At 51.3% G+C, this 25,073-nt stretch overlaps 1 protein-coding gene across 5 annotated transcripts in view; it reads left to right on the top strand.

Moving 5' to 3' along the window:
- Positions 1 to 25,073, top strand: part of Egfr (epidermal growth factor receptor) — a 226,427-nt gene that overhangs the window by 131,623 nt on the left and 69,731 nt on the right. The window contains exon 1 of one of the 5 annotated variants that reach the window (XM_075680691.1): positions 11,588 to 12,240. The exons of 3 other annotated variants lie outside the window; for them this stretch is intronic. The gene's annotated coding sequence lies outside the window, so the exon portion shown is untranslated. Of the gene's footprint in view, positions 1 to 11,587; positions 12,241 to 25,073 lie in introns of those variants that run through there. One more of the 5 variants, XM_075680694.1, reaches the window with a different exon arrangement.

Here is a 25,073-nt window from a genome sequence, read left to right as displayed (position 1 = left end):
TGAATAAACTTGAGTCTGTAACGTTAAAGGCGCCAGATACTGGAGAGGAAACGCCCGACGCGGGAAAGTTAGAAGAGCTATCTACTGATTTGCTCATCGCGCCTACGTCAGACGGACTTGATAGGTTGCTAAAAGTCAGCCGGACGGCTTTGATAGCCGAGCAAAAAAAGGATGGCAGCCTGGAAAACGTGCGCTGCAATGTCAAAGAAGGTATCGCCAGGAAAACTGCGCGTTTTGTGGAAAGAGGTGGAGTCCTGTACCGGAAGTATCTAGACCGCCGAGGAGTGGAGTTCGATCAGCTGGTCGTGCCTCAATGCTATCGTCAGGATCTGTTGCGCTTGTCACATGGGGGTTCGTGGTCCGGACACCTAGGAGTTAAGAAAACTAAGGACCGTCTCTTGCAAGAGTACTATTGGCCAGGGTGTTTTCGGGACGCAGACCATTTCGTGAGGACATGTGACACTTGTCAGCGGGTGGGCAAACCAGGGGACAAATCAAGGGCGCCGTTGAAATTGGTACCTATCATTACGGAGCCTTTTAGACGGCTCGTTATTGATACTGTGGGACCTCTGCCGGTAACAGCCACGGGGTACAGACACATTTTGACTGTGATCTGCCCAGCGACAAAGTTCCCTGAAGCCGTGCCGCTTAAAGAACTCAGCTCAGTTGAGATAGTCAATGCACTACTGTCCATATTTGCGCGAGTTGGTTTTCCTGCAGAAATTCAATCAGATCAGGGCACCGTGTTTACTAGCGCTTTGACGACAACTTTTCTCGAAAGGTGTGGGGTAAAGCTGTTACACAGCTCAGTGTACCACCCACAGTCGAATTCCGTTGAGAAGCTCCACTCCGTCATGAAGCGCGTGTTGAGAGCCTTGTGTTTTGAACATCAAACTGACTGGGAGCTGTGTCTGCCTGGGGTGATGTTTGCTTTAAGGACCGCGCCGCATGCGGCTACGGGGTTTTCGCCAGCTGAACTGGTGTACGGTCGCTCGCTTCGGTCTCCGCTTCGCATGCTTCGAGAATCATGGGAAGGTAGGGGCGACGACCCAGTCGTGGTGGAGTACGTGCTTAAGCTCCTCGAACGCTTAAGAAGGGCACAGGAGTTGTCAGGTGAAGCAATGACAAAGGCCCAGCAGAGGGCCAAGGTTTATTATGATCGGACAGCCAGGGCCCGTCGTTTTGAGGTTGGCGATGAGGTCATGATATTGCGCACATCGCTAGACAACAAACTAGACGTGCAGTGGGAGGGCCCAGCACAAATTGTTCAGAAACTGTCGGACGTTAACTACGTGGTAAGTCTGCCAGGAAAGCGGAAAGCACAGCAAGTTTACCACTGTAATCTGCTCAAACCTTATAGACAAAGGGAAGCAGTGGTGTGCATGATGGTAAACGTTCCTGAAGAGCTTCCGGTCGAGCTTCCAGGACTAGGCTCAGTGACGAACAGGGAAGACACCGGTCAAGTCATTAGTGACCTTATCAGTAAAGCACCGCTGTCGCCCGAGCAGAAAACCGAACTACATCAGCTATTACAAGAGTTTCAAGGTCTGTTCTCTGAGAGGCCTGGTAGGACTTCTGTACTTACTCATGATATAGAACTTACCTCCCCAGAGCCAGTACGATCCAAGGCGTATCGGGTGTCACCCCGCCAGAGCGATATTATGAAGGCTGAGGTAAAGAAAATGCTACAGCTCGGTGTTATTGAGGCAGGTGAGAGTGATTATACCTCCCCTTTGATTTTAGTTGAGGTACCGGGCAAGGAACCTCGTCCTTGCGTCGACTACCGCAGGCTTAATTCCATCCCTAAGGATCAAATTTATCCGATCCCTAACATCGAGGAGCGCCTTGAGAAAGTTAGTAGCGCTCAGTTTATTTCCACCCTAGATCTTGTCAGGGGTTATTGGCAGGTTCCACTTACAGAAGAGGCTAGTAGGTATGCGGCGTTCATTTCACCAATGGGAACATTCCGTCCTAAAGTGTTGAGTTTTGGTTTGAAGAACGCGCCATACTGTTTTTCAAGTCTCATGGATAAAGTGTTGCGGGGACAGCAAGAATTCGCTTTACCGTATCTAGACGACGTAGCGATATTCTCCGCATCCTGGTCTGAGCATATGACACACTTGCGGGCAGTGCTAACCCGCCTGCGCGAAGCGGGCTTGACAGTCAAGGCTCCTAAGTGCCAGTTAGCTCAGGCCGAGGTTGTCTACCTCGGTCACGTGATTGGTCAGGGTCGTCGCCGCCCCTCTGAAATAAAAGTGGCCGCTGTGCGAGACTTTCCGCAACCGCGCACCAAGACCGATATTCGGTCGTTCTTGGGTGTCGCCGGCTACTATCAGAGGTACATCCCTAGGTACTCTGATATCGCGGCTCCCCTGACGGATGCTCTAAGAAAGACAGAGCCTCAAACAGTCGTCTGGGACGAGACAAAGGAAAGAGCTTTTAGCGCCCTAAAGAGTGCCCTAACAAGCCAGCCTGTGCTACGATCGCCAGACTATACAAAAGGGTTCATTGTTCAGTGCGATGCTAGTGAGCGAGGCATGGGCGTTGTACTGTGCCAACGGGAAAATGGAGAAGTAGAACACTCCGTCCTGTATGCTAGTCGTAAGCTGACCAGTCGTGAGCAGGCGTATAGCGCCACCGAGAAAGAGTGTGCATGTCTCGTGTGGGCCGTTCAGAAATTGTCATGCTATCTAGCCGGCTCGAGGTTTATCATTGAGACGGATCACTGCCCTCTCCAATGGCTGCAGACCATCTCTCCCAAAAATGGCCGCCTCCTGCGCTGGAGCCTCGCTTTACAACAATATTCCTTTGAGGTGCGTTACAAAAAGGGGAGTCTCAACGGTAACGCCGATGGCTTAAGTCGAAGCCCCTAACGTAGGAATCAGCCTCAAAATTGTTTGTTACTGATGTTTTTCTTCCTGAGGCAGGATTTTTTTTTAACATATTGCTTTTGTTTAGTGTTTCAAAGTGATGATATGCTTTCTAGTGCAATTTTTCAATTTGTGGACGCGTTCTGAGTGATGCTAGACTACTGTAAGGAACTAGGCAGTGGTATAAAAAGGGGAAAGAGCCTGGCAGGGCTTAGTGAGGGTTGTGCCGTGCTTGCTGACTGAGCGGTTGAGTTTCAGCGTAGTTCTAACGCTTGCCGGGAACGAGAACAAAAATGTGAACTCTCCCGAAGTCACTTTGCAGTGTCCCGTGCGAACCTGAACAAGAGAACGAGGCCTTCTCTGTGCGCTGCGCTCAAGAAACGTCGAGGGACGCCCGACTTCGGTTATGAGCATCATCGAGCGACATCCCTCCGGACAGCGGATGCAGTCCCCTGTCCATCGGGATCTCCTTCCCCCGGCGGGGCGGTCTGTTGCGTTTCGCCTGCGACACGTGGTTTTGCCGGCGCGACTGCGGCGGGGCGGCAGACATTTTGGCCCGATCGTCGTCGCCGCAACACTCATCGCCAGGTGTTTCCAGGCGCGACTGCGGCGATGCGACCGCCTAGGGATCATCCTCGCATTCCAGTCATTGTGCCCGAAACAGGCGATGCCAAAGCAGGGATCTCATTCCAGTCATTGGGCCCGAAACAGGCGATGCCAAAGCAGGGATCTCGTTCCAGTCATTGTGCCCGAAACAGGCGATGCCAAAGCAGGGACCATCCTCTCATTACAGTCATTGTGTCCGACCGGCAGCACCACGACAGGGTGCTACGAGATCGTGCTCGACATGGTGCTGCGGCATCGCTACGACTGTGTGCGTCACCATTAGCCCATTGTACATTCACGTGCTCGTCTTTTGAGGGGTTCCTTCTTGCCCTCAACTGCGAGAGTATAAAAACAGCTGCCCCCGGACGCAAAAGAGAGGGCTCCGATTTCTTCTGTTGAGTGAAGTGCTCTCCCGTCTCTCTACTTCGGTCAAACCTGACCGCCAACTCTCTGCGATGTTAAAATAAACAAGTTGTTTCGTTGTTACCAGTCGACTCATGCTTTGCCGGGACCTTCGGATGCTTCCAGTTGTACCCCAGGCCGCCAGGCCAACGCTACCCTTGGGGCTTGCGACCCAGGTACAACCACGGGCGTCAGCGCCGAGTTCCCAACAGATCGTACCAGCAGTCCGATCCCAAACAAAAGTTACACGGCGGCTCGACTTCACGCGCGCGTGATTCTTTAAAAAGTGTCAACGGGGGTGCCGAACTTCACTTGCGAGGCGGCCCGGCATACATGCGTTGCAAGCCGTAGACGAGCTGATGTATCCTTTTTCGTCTCGTATAGCCGCGGGCTTCCACGTGTACACACAGCTGATGCTTGCACGTGAAACTTTGTACAGACGCAAGCGTCTCGCATGGTGTGCACTTCGCTAAACGGCGAAGTGCAAGTAAACAAAGAAAGAAAGAAAGAAAGAAAGAAAGAAAGAAAGAAAGAAAGGAAGAAAGAAAGCTGTCGTCCAAAAGAAATGTTGCGCTCAAAGACCGAAGTCTCGCTTGCTCGCATAGTCTCGCCCTAAGTTGCGCCACGTTAGAAGCGCTTCAGGTGCCGAGTCCAAGGAATGTTCTTGCTGTGCAGCCACTTTCAACAAGTTCCGCTTTGCTTGCGATTGCGTGTGCTTGGTGGGCGTCGATGATTCACCTGCCCGTCGGTCGCGTCGCTGCCATGAGAGAGAGAGAGAGAGAGAGAGAGAGAGAGAATAAGCATCTTCGTTTTACGCGTATAGTCCGATCAGTACCCCGAGAATAACACCATGTCATATGCCTTGTGGCTCCAGGACAGCTGTGGTATGGGATATCAGGGCTTCTGCAATGGTTCTCGCTTTTGAGAGGGAATGATATATCTCGTGCAACGAAATTCGGGTCGCTGCAATAGTGTGAAACGGGCGCGCATATCAACGTCGCGCTTAACTAGTTCTGAATTACGTCACATGTGTATACTTGCAACTTAAGCTTAATATTCTTTACTTTAGTTGAATATTTGTTAATTTTAGCCTTTAGCGTTTAATACGGCTGATTTCAATGCGAGTTTTTTTTTTTGTTTTTTTTCCGCTGCCGGAAGACGCAGATTTCCCCTTGAGCAACCGCGGGAGCAACATGACAGTGAGCACTTACATTATTTGCATGGAAGAGGCCGCAGCGGCTGTGTACACCCGTCCCTAACATATGTAAATGTTCAACGGAACGAAATCTCAGCGGAAATCTACGCCGTACGTATTCATTTGCACGGCTCGAGCCGACACGCCTCGAGTGGTCGTTAGCTTGCAAGCAAATTCGTGTTCCCTCTGATACACCTGACAGGTCTACACGCGGTGCCAGAAGCTCGAGTTGGGAAACGCGTCCGTCCTGACACGAGTATTAGATTAACGGAGCGAGCGCCGTGAATACCGAGTCCAAGAAGGGCGCGCGCACCGATCCGACATGCGCGCGCGTTGAGGTCGCGGGCTATAGGTAGGATTCCCGCGCACGTGGAATCTCTCTCCCCGTAAACGCATTCGACTGTTTACGAAGCGATCGCCCGTGCCTGCACCGCGTGCAGCGATCGGAAGCATCAAAGGACTTCCTCACTCTCCTGGTTGCGAACGAGCCTCACCGAGCGGACCGGGAGGAGGTTCATGCATATTTCACACTTTGACGACCGAGATGGCGCACTTTGCATCCTATTTCACGGCTCCGCTGGCGCGGCCGTGTAGTGTCGCCTGCAGAGGTATGCATACACGCTGCTTTCTGGTCGAGAGCATTCGAGGCTCCTAATCGGCAGCGAAGCGCCTGCGGCAGGGTTGGCCCTCTCCTGTCGCATGGTAGGTTGCGTAAATGAAAGTTATTTTTGGGGGGAAGGGGGGGGGGGGACAAGATAGATGCCCCGAGCGGTGCTGTTTACTACACGAGGCGGCACGTGTCGAATTTGCGATAGAACCGATGGGAATGAGCGGATCCGTGTGATGGAGTAACTGCTAAACAAAGAGCCTAATGAAGCCGAGAACAGCGCGCGCGCGCGCGCGCACGCACGCACGCACACGCACACGCACACACACACACACACACGCGCGCGCGCGCGCGTGTGTGTGTGTGTGTGTGTGTGTGTGTGTGTGTGTGTGTGTGTGTGTGTGTGGCAGTCAATATAGACACACCTTACAGGGCCCATTTATGGGGCATATTGAATAAAGAGGGTTTAAGTCGATTTATACGAAAAAAGTCAGAGCTAACAAAAAGCACATATAGATAAACAAAAATTGAAACCGTGGAAACAAACTAGAAGCAACAACAGCCAAAAATACAACATAAGAGCTATACAAATATATCGGTGCCAGACGACCAAGGAAAAGTAAAAAATATATATATAACATAAAGACAAGCGATAATTGAACCCGTGGACACAGGTTATGAGCGACACCAGCGAAAATTACAACATGCACACTATATGCATATATCATTAACAGGCACCCAAAGAAAAGCAAAAAGAACGGAGATAACATAGTTCGATAAACATATGCATATGATAAGCTGGAGAGAAGTTCCATAAGGCACGAATAATATAAACCTTAAAAAAGAAAAGGTTAACTGAGGACATCTGCATAAAGTGATTGCTGAGAGAGAGTAAAACATCTTTATTAATAATATTTGAATGGCGAGAGCAGTGTGGGAGCAACCCTCAGTCCAGGGTCCCTAAGATGATTCCGGCGATGTTTCGAGCCCGTTGTATCACAGCTCGGAGTCACTTCAGGGTTATTCTCTGCGACTGCGCTTTCGAGAACGTTGTTCCACAGACGTATAGCGCGTGGAAGTGCTGCTGAGTTAAATGCGTCAGTATTACCGCAGATGCGCGTGAAGCTTGGGTGGCTGTGCAATCTCCATGACGTGTACGACGATGTTTCCAGGCGCAAAATATCGTGGCCATATTTATGTACGCATTTATGAAACAACGACAAGGGCTATGTCATGGAGGTTGTACTTTGTGGCTGGAGGGAAAGAGAAAGCTTAATTTGAAGTACTCTTGAGTGGATGCCATAACTTTGAGAAAGTAAACGAGCGGCTCTATCCTGGTTGCTTCCATAATAGTAGCTGGGTAGTTTTGATAGCGGGATCAGCTCGCAGAGGAAAACTCAAGTTGTGTGTGGACCAACGTTTGAAAAGCTAGTCTCTCTCTCTCTCTCCCTCTCTCTCTCCCTCTCTCTCTCTCTCTCTCTCTCTCTCTCTCTCTCTCTGTTTTTCTTTCTTTTTTTCGTATAAGAGAAGGCGAAGTGCTATTTCAATTTCAGCCCGCTTGTTTCATTGACTTGTCGGAATAGTGCCCGCAGTATACTCGTGCATTTAGTCCGTGCAGCTGTTCTTATTACCGTTTCGATGCTACGGGGAAGAAGCGAAGGTTAGGTGCATAATGTGGTTCTGTTCTACTCTATAGCAGTATTTACGGGGTAAAGGAGGGAGACGGGGAGGGAAACGTCCAACATTTATTTCTTTCGACGGCACCGCCCAAGCTTGTCCCACTGGATGTGGTGGGCGATTGCTTTTTCTTAGCCATATGATGAGAATGAAATCGCGGACAGTTTAGTAACGTTTGCTGCCGGACTAGCCGATACGTGGCTTTTAGAAATGGTTTTAGGCGCAAAAAAACGGGACACGGACAGCAGAATAAAAGACACGGACAGGTACGTTATAACTTGGGTGCGCTGAGTGTCAACCGAGTGCGTTGACGCAGTGCGCCGGTTGCTTGAAATACACGCCGCATTATTTCAGCCATGCAAGCCGACGTAGTCAGCATATAGTGCGCTGTTCCGAGTGGCCGAATGCGAAACTCGTGAGCTATGAAAGGAAAGGACAGCTTTGTCGGCGCGCCTCACTTGGTGACTCTCCGGCAGCGCACTGCAAGCTTGCGCGTCGCACGAGCGCCATCCGCGTTTGCCCCGAATCGGTCGCTCGCTTCTGACCCCTCCCAGTGACCAAACTCGCCTCCCGTATACAGGGCGAGTAAACGCGACGAATTCAAAGCGAGACATGCATACAGAGGCCCAAATAAGTGCCCGCGTCAGCCAGCGTGTCGGCGGCACTGACGAACGCGTGCGAGGTGTATATACAGGCAGCCGTCACCGTCGCGAAGTGTATACGAATCTCACGAATAATAATAATCATAATAATAATATTTGGGGTTTTACGTGCCAAAACCACTTTCTGATTATGAGGCACGCCGTAGTGGAGGACTCCGGAAATTTTGACCACCTGGGGTTCTTTAACGTGCACCTAAATCTAAGCACACGGGTGTTTTCGCATTTCGCCCCCATCGAAATGCGGCCGCCGTGGCCGGGATTCGATCCTGCGACCTCGTGCTCAGCAGCCCAACACCATAGCCACTGAGCAACCACGGCGGGTGATCTCACGAAGGTGCGCGAAGTGATGATTATCGTGCGGAGAGAGTAACGAGAGAGGAAGCAAAGCAGCATGGAGAACGCAGTCTCCTGTTCGGGTGTGTTTCTTCTTCTTTCTTTTTCTTGTGCGACCGGACGACGCAACAAATGGGAGCATAAAGAAAAATGGTTTTCTTTTCGGCGAACTGTATACTCCCGAAGTATGCGAAATTCCGCAAAGAGAGTAGAATCTAGCTTAGCCTTCTTTGGTATAGCGCGGCCATGAAGGATGTAGTTCTATCTTGTGACGCATTTGCTTACGTGCGCACAAATGAGCGATCGCCGCCCTACAGATACGAGTGCGGTGCCATCGTTTCTTTCTTTCTCTCTCAGTTTGTTTGTTTCTTTTATGGGAACGAGACTGGTTTGGTTTGCTCTGCGGACCGTCGCCTCGCTTTGTGCCGTTGCACGAAGCGTCTATTTTCGGCACGGTCATGTATTCATGGGCGGGGTGGCTAACGAAACGTCGTTTTCTCGGCCCTGCTGGACTTCCGGTCCCAGCGCTGTGCGGTGCTGCAGTGTCGTCGTTCCTTTAATCTTTGTCGTTGCGTTTATACGGTCAGCCAAGCCCCTTTTCTTCTTCTGGTGTTTTCACCTCATGCGCCGCATCTATAACAATACTTCACGTATTTCCTGGTCCGAGTGTTTCACTCAGCTTGCATTCCGGCTGGGCGCGGCATTACAGAGATTTCGGCCGTTTCTCTACGTATGATCATTACGCTGTGTCGAAGACATAGACGTCACTGGCAGCGCTGGTGGTTCCATTTTGCTGCGTTTAATTGAACCGCGTTTCGTGAACTTATTACAATGACAGGGCTAGTGGTAGGTAAAATAGCCGGTGGCATAAAGCTGTCGGCAGCAACATGAATGTGCAGCGCTCTTTTCTTTTCCTTTCACTAGAATATCAGGAAACAAAATGACTTTCCATGTTCTCTTGTGGCTCAACGAACCACCAAAAGACATCGCTGCTGCTGCGGCCAATGTCTGCCGTGTTCGGTTATTCTGTACACCATTTCTTACCCGAACAGGCTGTGTTTTTCTATTATTGGAAGGCACTTCTCCTTTTCTGCTTCTTTCTCTTGTGCGTGTCGCTCATGTCGAAAAGGATTTTTCACTTGCGCGTTGCGTTAGTTATCGATGAGATTTGCAAGCGCCGAGACGACATTTAATTCACTGCAAGGGTATTGGAAGCATATCCTGTCGCGAACATCATGTCCTGGTATACTTGCTCTCATCTTGCACAATTTCGCTAATGTCAGCGAATATATGGGGAAGTACATGCTCCTCTTATACTGCGAACAGGAAGAAGGGGGGAGGAAACGTCTATACTGTGATGGTTGCCTTTATATGCCTCTTTTGCTTGAACTTAAGGCCTTCGCAGGGGCATTCAGTGCACATAATAACAGAATATATATATATACAGATATATATATATATATATATATATATATATATATATATATATATATATATATATATATATATATATATATATATATATATATATATATATATATATATATATTCGTGTATTCTCCGCTGAAATCCGCACCTTGTTACATTTAGCGCTGTGTACGCGATTGAAAGGCGAGGTCCAAACCGAAATCTGACAAATTTTTCGCAAATGACCGCCAGTGGACTTAACGAGAAGAAAGGGGTTTAACCGAGGGGCCCGAATTTTATTATTCATATCATGAAAAGACAACAAACACTGACACCAAGGACAACATAGAGGAAATTACTTGTGCTTAGTAAATGGAATGAAGAAACGATAAATTAATGGAAATTAAAGTGGATGAAAAAACAACAGCGGCAAGTTGTTTTTTCATCCACTTTAATTTACATTAATTTATCGTTTCTTCATTCCATTTACTAAGCACAAGTAATTTCCCCTATGTTGTCCTTGGTGTCGGTGTTTGTTGGCTTTTCATGATATGGCCAGTGGACTTGGAATACGTTCGTACCGTCTGGTTGGCTGCGCTGCAAAATAAAAACTCATTGTTCAATTATGTAAAACTACAGGTTTTGTTAGCGAAGTTGCACGAACGGTGTATCGAGGTATCAGCGTGGCAAAGAGTGCAAACCTGTGACAGAGTTAGCAGTACATTTAGTTCGTAACAAGTTTTCGTTGGCCAGCCGCCTTTATGCAATATGTTCGCCTAATGGAAACTAGCTCAAGGAAACAGCCCACACGAAAGGCAGAGAAAAAAAGAATTGTTCTTACTGTGTTATTCTTATGTGCCGTGCTTCTCTGCGCTGGTTTCGGTGCTCTTACCTTACCAACTTGCCCAAATCTGCTCTCTTGTAGCAATACGTTCGCTATTGCTATTTACCTTTGCGGAGAAGCCTTCGTAGAACCAGCCTTAACGAATGAATCGCATTCTGAATACGGGCCCAAATATATGGATCGTCGGTGTTGGAACCTCGTGCATCAATGGAACCTGGTCGATTGGAGCAATATGCCGCGTTGTTTTCCCGTGAGTTCTCGGATAAGTTCTAGCAGCCTTTCTTACAACGACCTCGCGCTCGACAGAAATCTACCGGAAATTTCCGCAGACGCCGAGTCACGTACAGTGCGAGCAGTAAACGTTATGGCGCCCCAGAAATATTCGATTTCTCGCAGCTGCCGCAATTCGCTGCCAAATGTAACGCGTGCTCACTTTTTCGTCTGGCAACACCGATTGTGTAACCTGCGTGATGGAGGGGAAGCGCGAAACTCAACGCAGGAGGAGAAAAGTTTACGCAATAGAAAAAGAAATAGAACATAAAAGAGCGCACTGAAGCTAGCTGACCGGGCAGCGAGCGCGCTGCGTCTAGAGAGGAAGGGGGCTTGGAAAGAAGGGGGAAGTCCCCCACCACACGAACGAACCGTCCCGCGCAAGGTGTTCGGCGCTGCCTCGCGGCGGTGCAAGTTGTCTTTCTCCTCTTCGTTCCGCCGATTCTCCTTCTTGCGCCTATCTGTTTCTCTGCCCGAAGAGAGCGTCGTTCTCCGGTGCGCCCAGTACGTCTCTCCCCTTACCTGCGTGCTTCCCTCTGATATTGTTGACTGTTTTTACTTCTTCCTTTCCTCGGGCCTTCGTGCGCTCTTTCTTGAGAGAGACAGCTTCTCCTGCTCGGGGCCGCTCGGGCCCCTTCTTACCTCTCTCTCTCTCTCTCGGCCCCCTTAATCCCGGCATGCCCGCCGGGATCCCCCTCGCCCTCCTCGCGCGCCCCGGCCGCCTGCCTACCTGCCCGCCTGCGTAGGAATCTCGCTACCTTGGACGCGAAAACCACTTGCCGGGCTGCCCAAAGTCGCGGAGCCAGCCCCCCCTTGCCGACGCCGCTGCGCTTGCTGTCGCGACCATAGTTGGTCGGCTGGCTGGCTTGGCTGGCTGGCCCCGGTGTTGTTGCCTGGCTTCTTCTCGGGTCTTCTTCCTCCTCCGGCGTCTCGTGCAGCGGCGGTGTTGTTGCACCCCGCACGCGTGGTTGTGTGTGGTGCGGGTGCCCGGCGTCCGCGCCGAGCGTGTCTCTCGATGGTCGCTGTCAAGGCCCGCTGAAAACGGCGCCATGTGAGGGGCGACGCCAGCAGACTTCGGCGACTGTGGGACGTGCCTCCCGAGCCCGGTCGACGGCGGCCGCTCGCTCGCAAATCGTGTGTCCCCTCGTTCTGTGCGCGTGGTTATAGTTCCTCGAGACTCGGCCGTGCAACGCCTTCGAAGAAAGCCGAGCAGAAAGCTCCGGCGAAGACACCTGGGATAATAATACTCCGGAGGAAACAAACCGTCGGGTGCTGCCGACCTCGGCTGCCTTGTTTAGCGATTCGCTTTCCTTCTCGGCACCTCGGCCCGGCCACGCAGTGTTGTTCCGGGGGGCTTCTTCTGCTCGGTGAGTCGCGCCTGTCGAGTGCGAGCTGTTTTCTACGTGCATGACGTGTGTCTTGTTCTTTCCACGATCTCCTCGCATTTCTTTCGCTCGAATGTAAGGAACCCGGGAGTCGAGCGCGGCACCGCGTCCTCGGCAATCGCTGGCCACCTGTTGCTGCTGGTGGCGTAGGAGAAGCAGCCAGATGCCGAGCCCGTCATCGGCTGGCTCCTCGAAAGTGGGCCGCACCGCGTCGCTCTTGCCTGTCGGGGAAGCACGGCCTGCCTGCCTTTTCAGCTGGCGGCCGCTGCTTCTCCGGTTAGGCCTAACCGGGGGGGTCGCCGTTCCTTCCGAAGCCCGTTTACGATCACGTTCCGGGTCGCTTCGCTCGTAAAGGCTGCCGATCACCGCCGGTGAGGCCCGTCGACCCGCACGCTTTTCACGGCGCAAAACGGGGCGAAGAAAGAACGACCAGCGGACGGATTTCTCGTAAACGATGCGACCTGCAAGAAGGCGGTCGCCCGCGCCGCTCTTTGCGATGGCCGATTACAGAAGGTCGGGGATGAAAAGGAGCGAACTCCGTCACTTCGAACGGGCTGAGGAAGGGCCGTGCGGGTTCGTTTCAGCTGTAGGCCTAACGTTAGCTGCGGTACGGACGCTGCGGTGCCGCGCTCGTATCGCTGTGGTTCCGGACATTACGCGCCACTCTCATCATTCTTTCTCTTCTATATATTTCGTTCTTTTTTTTTTTTTTAAGGTACGTTAGTGTAATGCATGCGTCGCGCGGTCGATTAGAGAGCATGCATGCCGAGGGCACGTCACCGATGTGGCATGCTCCGTGTTTTTGTTTGTTGCGCATGTTGTTCTGACTGGACCTCTCTCGGACTTCTCTGCGTCATACGTTGCGGTGCATACTGTCATCTCACGCGAGAGTCGCGGATAGCAACGTTACGGCCCCGATACGTAAACCACACAGCGCACCACCTGGGAGAGGTTTCTGTCCTCCGGGCTGCCGTCGCGAGGCTAACTCGTAAGCAGCGCGTGGAACGGCGTCACGTGCTTTGATGGATGACGAGGAGATGAGTGTTGGGTGTCGGCATTGGCACGGTCACAAGAATGCCGCACGCGCTGGTGACGGCGTCACCTCGAAGAAAGTCGCGGCGGCGCCTTTGTGGAGGAAACTTTTGAGGGAAGGTAAAAAACAAGACTCCAAACCTGTGTTGGGCAGGCGACAAGGATGAAAGCGCGGTCTCGCCGTTGTGATCGAGTCACGCAACGACCGAGAATTTCGCTAAAGTCGATTCCCGGTAACCAGTTTCCGTAACCGGCAAAAACCTGATGTTTTTTTCCGCCTTAGCAGGAATCGCACACTGAAGCCGCATTCTGGATATACTAAACTTTCAATGATAGCGCGCTCACCGCGGTGGCTATAAGCGGCGATGGCGTTCTGTTGGGCGAGGTCGCGGATTCGATCCCCTGCCTTCGCAGCCGCGTCGCGATGAACGCGATACGCAAGAGCGCTCCGTGTGCCGAGATTTCGGTGCACATTGAACACTTTTTAATAAAACAATCTAGAGCTCTGCATTGCGATGACTGGTGTACATAATCCCAGGTGTAGCTATGGGACGCGAAATCCGATGGGTTAGTACTATTTTTCGAGTCCTCGAATTCTATAACAAACAGCATCACAAAGAACATCGCACGCGTAATGTGAAGACGTGGCATCGTTACCCACCTGCGGCAAGTTGTTTGTTCATCCATTTTCATTGCCATTAATTTATTATTTCTTAATTCAATAAGAAAGTACAAGCAATTTCCCCTATGTTTTCCTTGGTGTCTTTGTTGGCTTCTCATGATATGATTAATAAAAATTCGGGCCCCTCGGTTAACCCCCTTTGTTCTCGTTATAGCAAATTCAAGAAGGTTTCTTCCCGACAGCGTCTCACTCTCTCTCTCTCTCTCGAGAGAGAGAGTGCTACCTTGAGGGGATGGTCAGCTTAAGTGAATTCATTGTCGAAAGTTGGCGCTCAGGGATACGCCTCTTTGTACTCTCGTTATGGCGTAATAATTTACTCTCGTTATGACGAAATCATTTAATACGAAACATCGGTTTATACGAACCTCGGGCTATTGTCAGTTAACACGGCCTATACTGAAGCGTTTCCTTGTCCCGACATCCCTTCTTTCTTTTTTGCGTGAACCATAAACAGATGTGGAGGTAGTGAACAAAATACTGCCACAGAGCGTCTGAGCAGTTCGGAAGGTTTCGAGAAAAATCGCGGTGTCTTGCGCGCGTGCGTTAACTGCCGACAAGAGAGGAGACCTCCGCTCCCTGCTCGTGTTTGGCGGTTTCGTTAACCCGTTCAGACTACACGAAGACGAGCACACACAAACACTGCCGCGTGATTGCCACTGGTTGGGGTCGACCCGTAGCGTTGCGGCCGCCGCGTGAAGCGACGCGACGCGCAGCAAAGCGCTGCCGCGCCGAACCATATTAGTCGGCGTCGTTCCAGAGCGGTGCCCTATTTCCGCGTGTGCGGTCTCCTTGTTTCGTTTTGTTTATTGCTGCGGGCTCTGTTCCGATCGCTTTGCTCGCTCCGTTTCTCAAGGCACGCGCGGCCTGCTGCCAAACGGCACCACCGCTACTGCTGCACCCTTGCGAAGAACAAACAGGCGCCGCTCGCATTGGCTGCAGTGAAGCCGCTAATATTAGAAACAAGCGGAGAAGCCGGTATACCTATTACATGCCGCCGTCGCGTTGGCACTTTCAGTGGCCGTCCGAAAGTAATCACCGCCTTACTTTATTATTCGTTTATTATTATTATTATTATTAGTAGTAGTAGTAGTAGTAGTAGTAGTAGTAGTAGTAGTACCTAAGCATTAGGTGTCTTGTAGGGACAGGCAAAGAAAGATTCACTTTAAAAAACGATCTAGTTAAGAAATGAAGCTCGGAATAGAAACGTAAACTTTGGCAGTGAGCTCGACATTTCATCGGCCCGAAACCCCGCACTGGATAGGGTGTAGCTCAACGAGTGCGCCGCTTAGGTACGTTCGAGAGTTACGGATACATTACTGCTTTAAATCTCGCTTTCGTCACTGTTCAGAGTTTCGAAGTAGTCGTGAAGTCGCGAAATGGGCAAACGACGTTTTCGATCCATCGAACTCTGCTTACCAGGCTTCTCGGATTGAAGAGAGGCCCGCCTGCGAGGCGTGTCCCACTATTTTGTACTCGAGGTTTCTTTTTTTTTTTTTTCTTCGTTGTCAGCCTTCATCTCGGCGAAAAGCGGAATTTCTTGGCGTCGCCCTGCAATGAATTTCGCTTGCGCGCAAGCCGGCGCCTGTATCTTCGCCGTATATTGAGGTCAGGATGAGATTCCTCACTGTTGTAAGGGCGTCTAGCCGTCTGTGTTTTGCAGCAGGCGTATAGGGACGAAGGCACCGCGACTTCGCTCTTTAACATGCTCAGAGTGATATTCCTTTCGCAGCTTGCAAAATCTCAGCGCGCGTTTATACAACTGTGCAGCAAGCGCACTGCTGCTATTGTGCATTGCAAGCATATTTTTTAGGGTTACGAGAGAGAGAGAAAAAGAAAGAAGGAGAGAAGGCAGATGTGTTTACCAGAAAAGCGTCTGGCTAGATGTACCCTACGCTAATGGAGGGGAGCATTGGAATAGAGAGAGCGAGAGAGAGAGATGACGGTGAATGTGTGCACGTGCGCGGACAGAACAGTACAGGCAGTGGCGCTCGCACAAATGTACCTTCACTGCCTTCTGGGCCGATGATCGGCGGGGACGGTGTTCTATTGGCACCTGTGCGAACTGTGCACAATGAGGCGTAATGTAGTTGGAGCTTAGAGACGGAGCCACCTGCAAGCACCATTTCTCGCATTGTGCGCGCGTATGTTATTCGACACTGTGTTAATCTGCGCCGAACACGTGCTTAGAGCCAAAGGTCTATGCGCTTTACGTGGCGGTTCAAGCCCTGCGATTGTGCCACCCCCCGCCCTCGGCTTTGCCAACGGTCGCATACGATAAGAGACCGGCGGCTGTTCTTTGTCGGCGCCCTCTGTGTGCCCATATCGTGTATGCCGGGATTAGCCTCCGACTGCGTTATCTTAGCCGCTTGTATAGATATACGCCGCAAGACCGATAAGGAGGCTCGCGCGAGCCCTGAAGAGTCGCTGCAAATGGGGTGGCTTTCGGGACTGTTTAGCCGTGTCGAGAAGAGCAGCGGCGTGAGGTCATGATTATATTGAGCCGCGGAGGTCTCGCCGAAAGTCTTTCACCGTCTCCGACCGTGGGGGCAGCCTAAGCTTCGCCTACATTATTCGAAAACTGCATTTACGCCGTCTTTGTATGAAAAAACGCGTCTTATTAAGGAGACGCAAGTGAACGCAGACGCTGCCCTTTTGAATTTCGCGCCCAGAGCACAGCACCCACTGCGTTAGTGCAACGGCGCGAATTGCGCTGTATTTTGGTGTGCTCGGGCTGTTTCGTTCTTAAGCAAGAAAATTTAGCAAAAGAAATGAATAAACAGCCTCGAGCTGACTCGGTCGAAATTTATGACGTCACGCTAAGCTCGGGTGCGAATTTCACGGTGGTGTTGCCACCCGCCTTTCGGTACTGCGTCTTTTCTTTTTTTGCCTCGCCAAGTCTAAGCCAACAGTAAAGCAAGTCTGACATATTTTCTTACGTTCGTGGGGTAAACGTTCAACATTTAGTCTTTCTGTTTGGTCTTCTCCCTTTAATTTGCTGCTCCTAATTGCAAGCTTACTTGTTTGTAAAGGATGTTTGTCGACATGTGCGAGACTTCCTCTTGCATCTCTGAATTCCTCAATTAATTTTATTTAATTTTCATTGTTCGCCCGTGTAACGGGTCACAGCGCGTTTTCTATAGTCATTTCTTTACCGCGTGCCATGGGCGCAGTTTTATTGATAATTTCACGCTGTCGTCTGGCCTAAACGCACCGGAACAATTGGTTTCTCTTACACGCTTCGTAGTCTCGTATTCAGTCTCAATAATAATTAATCTTGCTGCCTTCAAACGTCGATCCTTCTGACGTCGTTGTGGCATGGTTCCAGTCGAGGCGGGGAGAACACAATAGAAATTGCACGTAGCCGCAAAGCGGCCGGCATTCTTTGGATGGGCAAGTCGAAGTTCAATGAAACCATCGAGAAAGGGGGGCAAACCACCCGGCAGCATGACAAGGCCGTTCCCAAGGCGCTCCGCAATTTAAATGTACTACGCGCCCGTTCTTTCTTTCGTGTTCTTTTTTCTCTCCTATCGCTGCGTAATAAGCATCGGGTTGACGAAAACAATTTCCATTGTTTCCAGGCTCAGCCGCGGGTATGTCTTCGCGCCGGGCGGCAATTTAGGCGCCGCTTCCGCTCAAGGTGTCAGGGAACGTGTCTGCTATAGCCGTGCCCGTTGATTACCCGTTGATTTGGGGCGTGCGCGCGAGACAGTCGCGTCGTCGACGTGAGACTTTTACGCGGTTCGTTTTATCACCGCCGTCAGTGAGCCGTCGGATCGCGTGTGATTACTTTATCCTCGAACACAACGCGTGCTAGCGCACGAAACGTCTCGTCCCGCTCATTGTATGCTCTGCGTACTTGGCAGTCTGTTCGCGTATACGGCATTGGGAGGTTTCACAGATGCTTAGCGTCGAAGCTGTACACGCTGGCATGAGAATAATCTGCGCTTTGATTCGGTCCGCTTGTCTCTATAGCAGTGGTGTGGGGGCTTGGAATGATACACCAACAGGGCGGCAGTGACGTCACGTGCATTGACGCCTTCGAAACCGCCATCTTGAAAAACTACTGGCACGGCGAAACAAGTGGGATCCTTTTCTCTTCAGTTCCTCGCGAGCAGCACGGCGGAAGCGGTGGATGGTTCGTCGGTTTAGCGTCCGTAACGGCACGTGCAAGCATTGTAAGCGTCAACGTTGATCAGAGTAACCGGAAAGATGAACAGGTATACGGATAGCGCTCGCCCAGTTTTTGTCAGGTGTGTGCGGCTGTGTATACGGGGGCCAACAAGCACACGACTCACGAGCTAACAACCTCGGATGTTTTAACTTTACGGCGGTTGTTCGGCCTATAGTGACTGTTCCATGTTAATGTTAGGTTTTTCTTCTACTTTTCTTTTTTTTTTTCGTATTTACCATATGCAACTAAATGCGTCTCCATCCTTTCACTGATTAAATCTACTGGTTGGTCAACTTCGCCCGCAGCTGAAGTGGCGGACGCGTGTACGTTGGAAAGAGCGATACGGCTGCATTCGATATCCTAGGCGACCGCGCAGCACGGTAGCTCCCAACCAAGCGATAACCGGGAAAAGAGGCATGGTAATTTAACCGACCTGTTTGTCCCTCTCGCATTACACCCGTTTGCCTTGTACGGCACGGCGTTGTGCGAGATAGTTGAGCGGTGAGTTCAACTATCGGCGCGAGCGTTCTTTGCTGCGCGCGCAAATACCGGGCTTGTGGTAGCAGTGGCGTAAAGAAAAAAAAACGCACAAAATCGGGACAGGTGCTGGAAAGGGGAGAGACGCACATGAACTGGCACGCAAGTCTGAGCGGCACTATCGGGCCGTAATGCAGAAGGGGGGGGGGGGGGGGGGAATATTTATTGCTGCTGCAACGCTTCTGCCGAGAGAGAAACGCTACTACCACTTTTTTTTTTTTTTTCAAAGCTTCCCGCAGCTATCCAAAGTGGCCGCGCGGTGTTTGGACGTCCCTTATCGCGGAAAAAGCATCGCCGTCCCGGGACTCTACGCGCTACCTCCGCCGGGCCCCGATGTGCTGTGGGACGCTGCAAACCACATGGAACAGAGCGAGCGTGAGGGTGGAGTTGGAGAGGGAAAGGAATGGGCATACCGTCCCTGCTTCGGCCGTCGGTTGCTTTTAGCCGGAGCGCCGCGTAAGCTGGGGCGGCTTAGTGCATACCCGAAAAACTCCGTCTCGCGTTGCTATCTTTTTTTTTTTTTTTCCCTAGCTTTGTTGCCGTTGCGCTCTTGTTATTTACTCCTTATCGAACGCGCCGATCGCGCAGGCATTGAGGGGATAAAGCTCTTTTTGTGTTTCCTCGAGAATATCTGAACTGCTGCACTTTTCGTTTCCCTCCCCCTCTTTCTTCTCCGTCTACGTTTTTCTTTTTCTTTCGTTTCAGGCGAGTGGACGGGGTTCATGCGAAGTCCTCCCGTCGTCACGTGACGCTGTGGACGTGACATACGTGTAGCCCCTTTTTGATCGCTCCGTGTTTTCCGCAGAGTCAGCCTGCAATTTTCTCTCTCTCACTCTCTCTCTCTTCTTTTTTTACCGATTTACACGTGTAAGGCGTGTGGACGCTTCACGGGCGATGCCGATATGCACTAAGGTTTCTTTCCAGAGCTAACTTAATGAGCCGGCGGCGACATCTTTGCAGCGACGTCCCGTTTGGTCACTGCGTGAAGGTCGGAAACTAGCGCCGTCGGTGTACGGTGCATCGCCAGTGGCGTAGTCTTTCAGTAATAAATGCCCTTTTCCGAACTTTAATCGAAATGCTTACGTTACAGAGCTGGACAGTGGGTTATGAGTACTCGAGAAAGGCCGTAGTTGAAGGCTCGTGAAGGGCGCTTATGCGTTCCGCCCGTCGAAATGCGGCCACTCCGGCTGGGAAACGAACCCGCAACTTCATGTTCAGCTACAGGGCGTCATATACCACCGAGCCCACAACTGCAGGTCTTTCTTTTTCTTTTTTTAGAACTGCATGGACCGCGGATCTTCGTGTGAAGGCATGCAGAAACTGGCCGTGTGTTGTTGGATGACGTGCGTGAAGGCGGGCGGTGCAATCCGAAAAAAAAAAAAAAAAGAAGAGTGCTGGTTGTGAGAGCTGATGCGCTTGAATGGAGAACAACGACCTCCAACCAGGATAGGAAGAAAAGCGCTGATCCCCGTCGCCGACAGGATTAGGGCTTAGCTGCGGTATTTCGTAGGTATATGCGCGCTCTTTGGTTGGTAATGCCTTCCTCTTACGCGCTGCTCCCTATTGACCGCCTAATGCCCTCCGTCATCTTTGTGTGTGTGTGTGTGTGTGTGTGTGTGTGTGTGTGTGTGTGTGTGTGTGTGTGTGTGTGTGTGTGTGTGTGTGCGCGTGTGCGTGCGTGCGTGCGTGCGTGCGTGCGTGCGTGCGTGCGTGTAAAATTGAAAAGTTGACGCACTTGTTAAAGAACAACTCTTTATTGCATCGACGTTTCGGTGGGAGACCGACCTTTCTCAAGACAGAAAACAAAATCTACATAGATTGTTTTTATACCACTTTCCACTGGTAACAAAAGAGTGTGAGTAAGAGAACGAGCAATGACATGGATTTATGACAATAGCCATTGAAGCGCTTGTGAAGGAAGGGCTTACTTTAATGAGTGCGCGATTTTAAGTACGGCTAATCGGGCAGACGCAGTGCAAGAAACGCTTTCAGTTAAAAACGTGAACAGGGTCAGTGAACGCAGTGCCGTCTGTTGTCTGCATGGATTGGACCCGCCGCGATGCGCTACTTGTTTGTTCGTTTCAACCCTAATGGACTTCGTTCCAGTAGAAAGGGTTGGGAAGGAGCGGGGAAGGAAGTGGGTGACGCGCCGACATGGGTGAATTCGTTTCTCAAAGCACGCGGGCGGGCAGACTGCAAGAACGGTTTCCTCCAACCGACCTGTGTCAACCGAAGATAAGTTAGGTGTAAGGTTTTTAAACTGTGTGTTATTGGAAGGCATGAAGATCGATTTGAAATGCAAACAAGAAGAAAAAGAAAAGGAATACCGCCACTTGGGATATTTGGAATAAGTTAGAAATTTGTTGTTACTGGTGGTAAATTTCTACAAAACGCGAAATGTTTTTGGCTACAAAATTGGATACACAACTAAGACGCGACGTATCGGTTTGCATTTGCCTGGAAGGACAGAATACATGGAGGAGGCCTTTTTAGCCCAACAGCACTTTTGGGAACGTTTTTTTCGAAGGGGCTTGTACGCTCTTTCTTTCTTCTCTGTCGTTCTGTCATCAGCATACTTGCTCGTTTCACTGTCGTCACCGCTATCATCGTCGTTGTCGTCTCTCGCTGAATACAGGGATGAGTTCACCGTCGTTTACAGTTGCGTAAGCGACTGCCGATGAGTTAAAACGTTAGCGCGTCGTTTAATGTCGCCGATCGCCGCGCTCTCGCGATGCCACCGGAAAGCTGAGCACACAATTCTGCGAACGCGGCCGCGCGAAAGGACGACAGGTATACCGAGGAGGAAGGAAGCTCGGTCGATTAGCTATGCGCAGAACAACCTCAAATTAGACCGCCGCCGGCGTCAAGATTGCCTCCGGAGGCGATGATGTTGCGCCTGCCGCCGTGCTCGGTTTTATTTATTTTATTTTATTTTTTTCGTTCCGCGCGTCCTTGCAGCTCCTTGGTCGACAGCAGAGCCGCTCAATTTCACCGTCTGGCTGCAACTGGTAGAAGCCGCAGAGTTTCATGCTGAAAATGCTAGGAGGAAATGCGACTGCCAGTCGTGCGGCTAGGCTTAGCGCGGAGTGATAGGGAGTACAGACTGAGAAGCAAACAAAGCGATGGTGCGATGGTTTGGCTTAGCTGCTGAGTTGGGGTTCTTTGCTCTTATAGTAGTAGCGGCTACGTGGACATAGGAATCGTAAAGTATTCGTCATGGCACTTTGCGGTGTTGCCATTTGCTTGCCCCCATAGCGCAACTCTCGAGATATCGCTCTAGACAAGCGCGGACGTCTGTGCAGAGGTTCGTATAAACTTGTTCACTCTGCTTTCCGACGACCTTCTCTTAAAGCTAACTGTATATCTATGATTAGCCTAACCCCTAGCATAGCCTCCAATTTCTGCCGTTCAGCTGCTTTTTCAAAACTTGTTGAGAAAATGAGGAATATTTGCCTGTACAATGAGTGTTACAACCCCGAACATTATTGAGGTTCAGCGACACTCATACTGGAAAGTGCCGTTACTTATTCATGCATTGCAAAAGATGCGATGGAATCAGTTGGTTGTGGATGAAAAAAGAAAGAAAATAAATAAAGAAAAATAATCTGCTCTAAAAGAAGTTTCAAGACCAGAAACCTAACAGAATGGAACTGGAAGGAGCAATAAGAGAAGCCGCAATAGTGTTTCCCACTGGAGCTGTGTTTCTAAAGTAGTAAAATGCATGTAATACCCATTGTTCTCGCGCTGGTATTCATCGATTGCAGCGCCGTCTTATCCTGCGGTGATGAAACTTCGTACTGTACAGGGAAGTCGCGTGCCTCGTTCTGCACTTCCTCTTCTCTGTGCTCGTATCTAGTGAAACAGATTCATTGTTGCGTTGTGAACACGAAGACAGGTTTTGTAGGCGCCCCGTGGGGCATGTCTGCGTCAGCTTCTTTTTTTTCTTTACTACGGGGGTCCCGCTTATACGTGGGCGCGCTTTCCTTCATTACGGAGTTTTACGAGCGGGCGGACGTTCCGAAATAGAAGTTAAGATTGGGCGGGGCGGGGCAAAGTTTCCAAGCGAAAGTGTCGGCGAACAAGCTCGGCGATGCTTCCGATTCTTCTTATGCTAGCCTCGTCGTCCCCTGCAGTAGGGCAGGCCGTGAGTTTGGGATGAGCTCTCTCGCGACGTGTACTACCTGAGTGTGCTTCGAGCAGAGTTTGCTTTTATATGTCATTGTAAGGACGCGTGCGGGAGGACAGCCCTGCCTCGGGGGCGCTCAGAAATGGCCTTGAAACCCCGATAGCATCGCGGCTGTCTTTGGCCCTGCCGGCTCCACTCCGCGTTCTGCTCCCCGGCTTCGTTACCTTGTTCCTTTTCTTTCTTTCTTGTTTCTGCAACTTCCTTCTGCTCAGCATTTGGATGCCTCCGTTGTCTAGAGCGTGTGCGCGCGCGCTCGTTGTTGGTAAACGTTTTTTTTGTATGTGTGTGTTTGAAAATTTTCCTTCTGCGGTCATCCTCTTCCCTGTCGAGCTAAAAAAAAAAAAAAACACACATATTCCAACAGCACCATCGGCGATCTTCTCTGCGGCAAGGTATGGGGGGTGACAACAGGCTTGTGCCCCTCTGAGGGGTTGCGTCGCTTGCGTGCCCCCGGTCACTGAGGGCTGCTGCTGCTGCTGCTGCTGCATGCGTGTGTTTGTTGTATGTCCGCGTGCGCTTGGTTTTGCGGCATGATGCGTGCCGCAGCAACCGCTGTGCGATGTGGGCGGCAGGCTTCTTCTGCGGTGAAATCGGTCATTCGGCTCGTGCGTACTGTCTCGCCTGTACTCGGCCTCTTCTCCTCCGGCCACCTCGTTTGTTTCTTGCTTTGGCGTGACCGCGGTCGCCTCGCTCTCGCTGTGTCTCCCCGCGGACGACCTTTCCGGCGCGTGGGAGCACTGCAAAGTCGCGCGCTCCCCCCTCCCCCGTCCGCTTTCGGCGGTTGTTGCCGGCTTCCTCGTTTTGGTCGCGTTCCGTGCAATGTCCCCTCTTCGGCCGGACCTCTGTACCAGGACAAGAAGTAGAGAGAGAGGCAGTGGACGAGAGGGATGGAGTTGACCTGCGGTGGATCCTGCAGCGTGGCGCGGTCCCCCCTTCCTCCGCTGCTGCCGCCGCGTCCGTCATGGTTGTTCACCCCCCCCCCCCCCCTACCTCCCCTCCCTTCAGTTTCGTGTGTTCGGGGGCCCCCTCGCTGCGCCGTGTCACGGCGCTGGACAGCGGCCGTAGATATCGCCCGTCGCTGCGTGCCCGACAGGAGGTGTCGCGCACCGACGAAGCTTCTTCCTCGTCGCGCGCGCCCTGGGGCGCGCGTCTTCCATCGGTCCGCGCGGTTCTTGCAACGTGTCATCCCGCAGCGGGCGCCGGCGGCGGCCCTTGCCGATCCTTTTAGCCTTGTTGCTTGCGCCGGTTTGTCTTTTTGTCTTGCACGCCCCTTGGTCGACAGGCGCTGTCGGCCGAGCAGTGCTCGTCCTCTTGACGGCGGTCGCGCGCGCCGCTCAGCTTGCTGTGAAACGGCTTGCCTCAGAAGCATCGATGATGACTGCGCGCACGTATGGCACTCGGCCGATGTTGCGAGGTGAAGCTGCCCCGCTGCAGCGCGATCGACTATTGCAGTGGCAGCAGAGCGCACTGCCTTAAGCCTTCGTGATGTCAATGCGTCAGATAAAAAAAAAATGTTGTTCATGTAACCGTCGTCCCCCTTTATTCAGCATACCCCCACTGGTAAATGGGCGGGGCGTAAGCAACAACTCATATTATGGGAGGGCACTTTCTGCCGTGCAAGTATGTTGAAAGCTTTCTTGTATGCTTTCAGTTCGGGCGACGAGAATTCGAACGGCATAAGTAACCCATTTATTGAGAGTCAGTCATATCGGCTACGTCTCGATGAGTAAACACATTATGAATGTATAAACAAATAAAAAAATTGTTCTATTTATTTGCCAGGCGGGGGGGGGGGGGCGTAGAGCGAACCACGCCCGCAAATTTATGAAACTATGCAAATGAAAGTCGATCTAGCGAGAGCGTTCCGCCTTTTACAACACGCTCGCTACTTTGTACGGCTTAATATTCTTCCCCAAGCTTTCCTGATTGCGTCTAGCGCAATACCAAAGTATCGTTTTTGCTGGTACGCAAAACAAGGCATCATTGAAAGAAATTCACGCAGAAACTTCTCTGGGATCTGCTTAATTATGCTTAAGCATTGTGCCACTTGCTCATATCCACGTAGCCAGGTGTCATAATCAGTGTTATGAAACTTGATGCGACCACTACAAACGACAGCGCTGCGGCGACACGAACAGCTGCGGTCGGCGGCGCAAGGTGGATTGATGACGAAAGCAAACTACTCCAGGTGGAGGCGCCGGGTGCAC

This window comes from Dermacentor variabilis, chromosome 2 (assembly GCF_050947875.1).
Source record: "Dermacentor variabilis isolate Ectoservices chromosome 2, ASM5094787v1, whole genome shotgun sequence".
In the NCBI taxonomy this organism is placed as follows: Eukaryota; Metazoa; Arthropoda; class Arachnida; order Ixodida; family Ixodidae; genus Dermacentor; species Dermacentor variabilis.
Note: the sequence above shows the minus strand (reverse complement) of the source record. Positions and strands in the feature narration are given on the sequence as shown.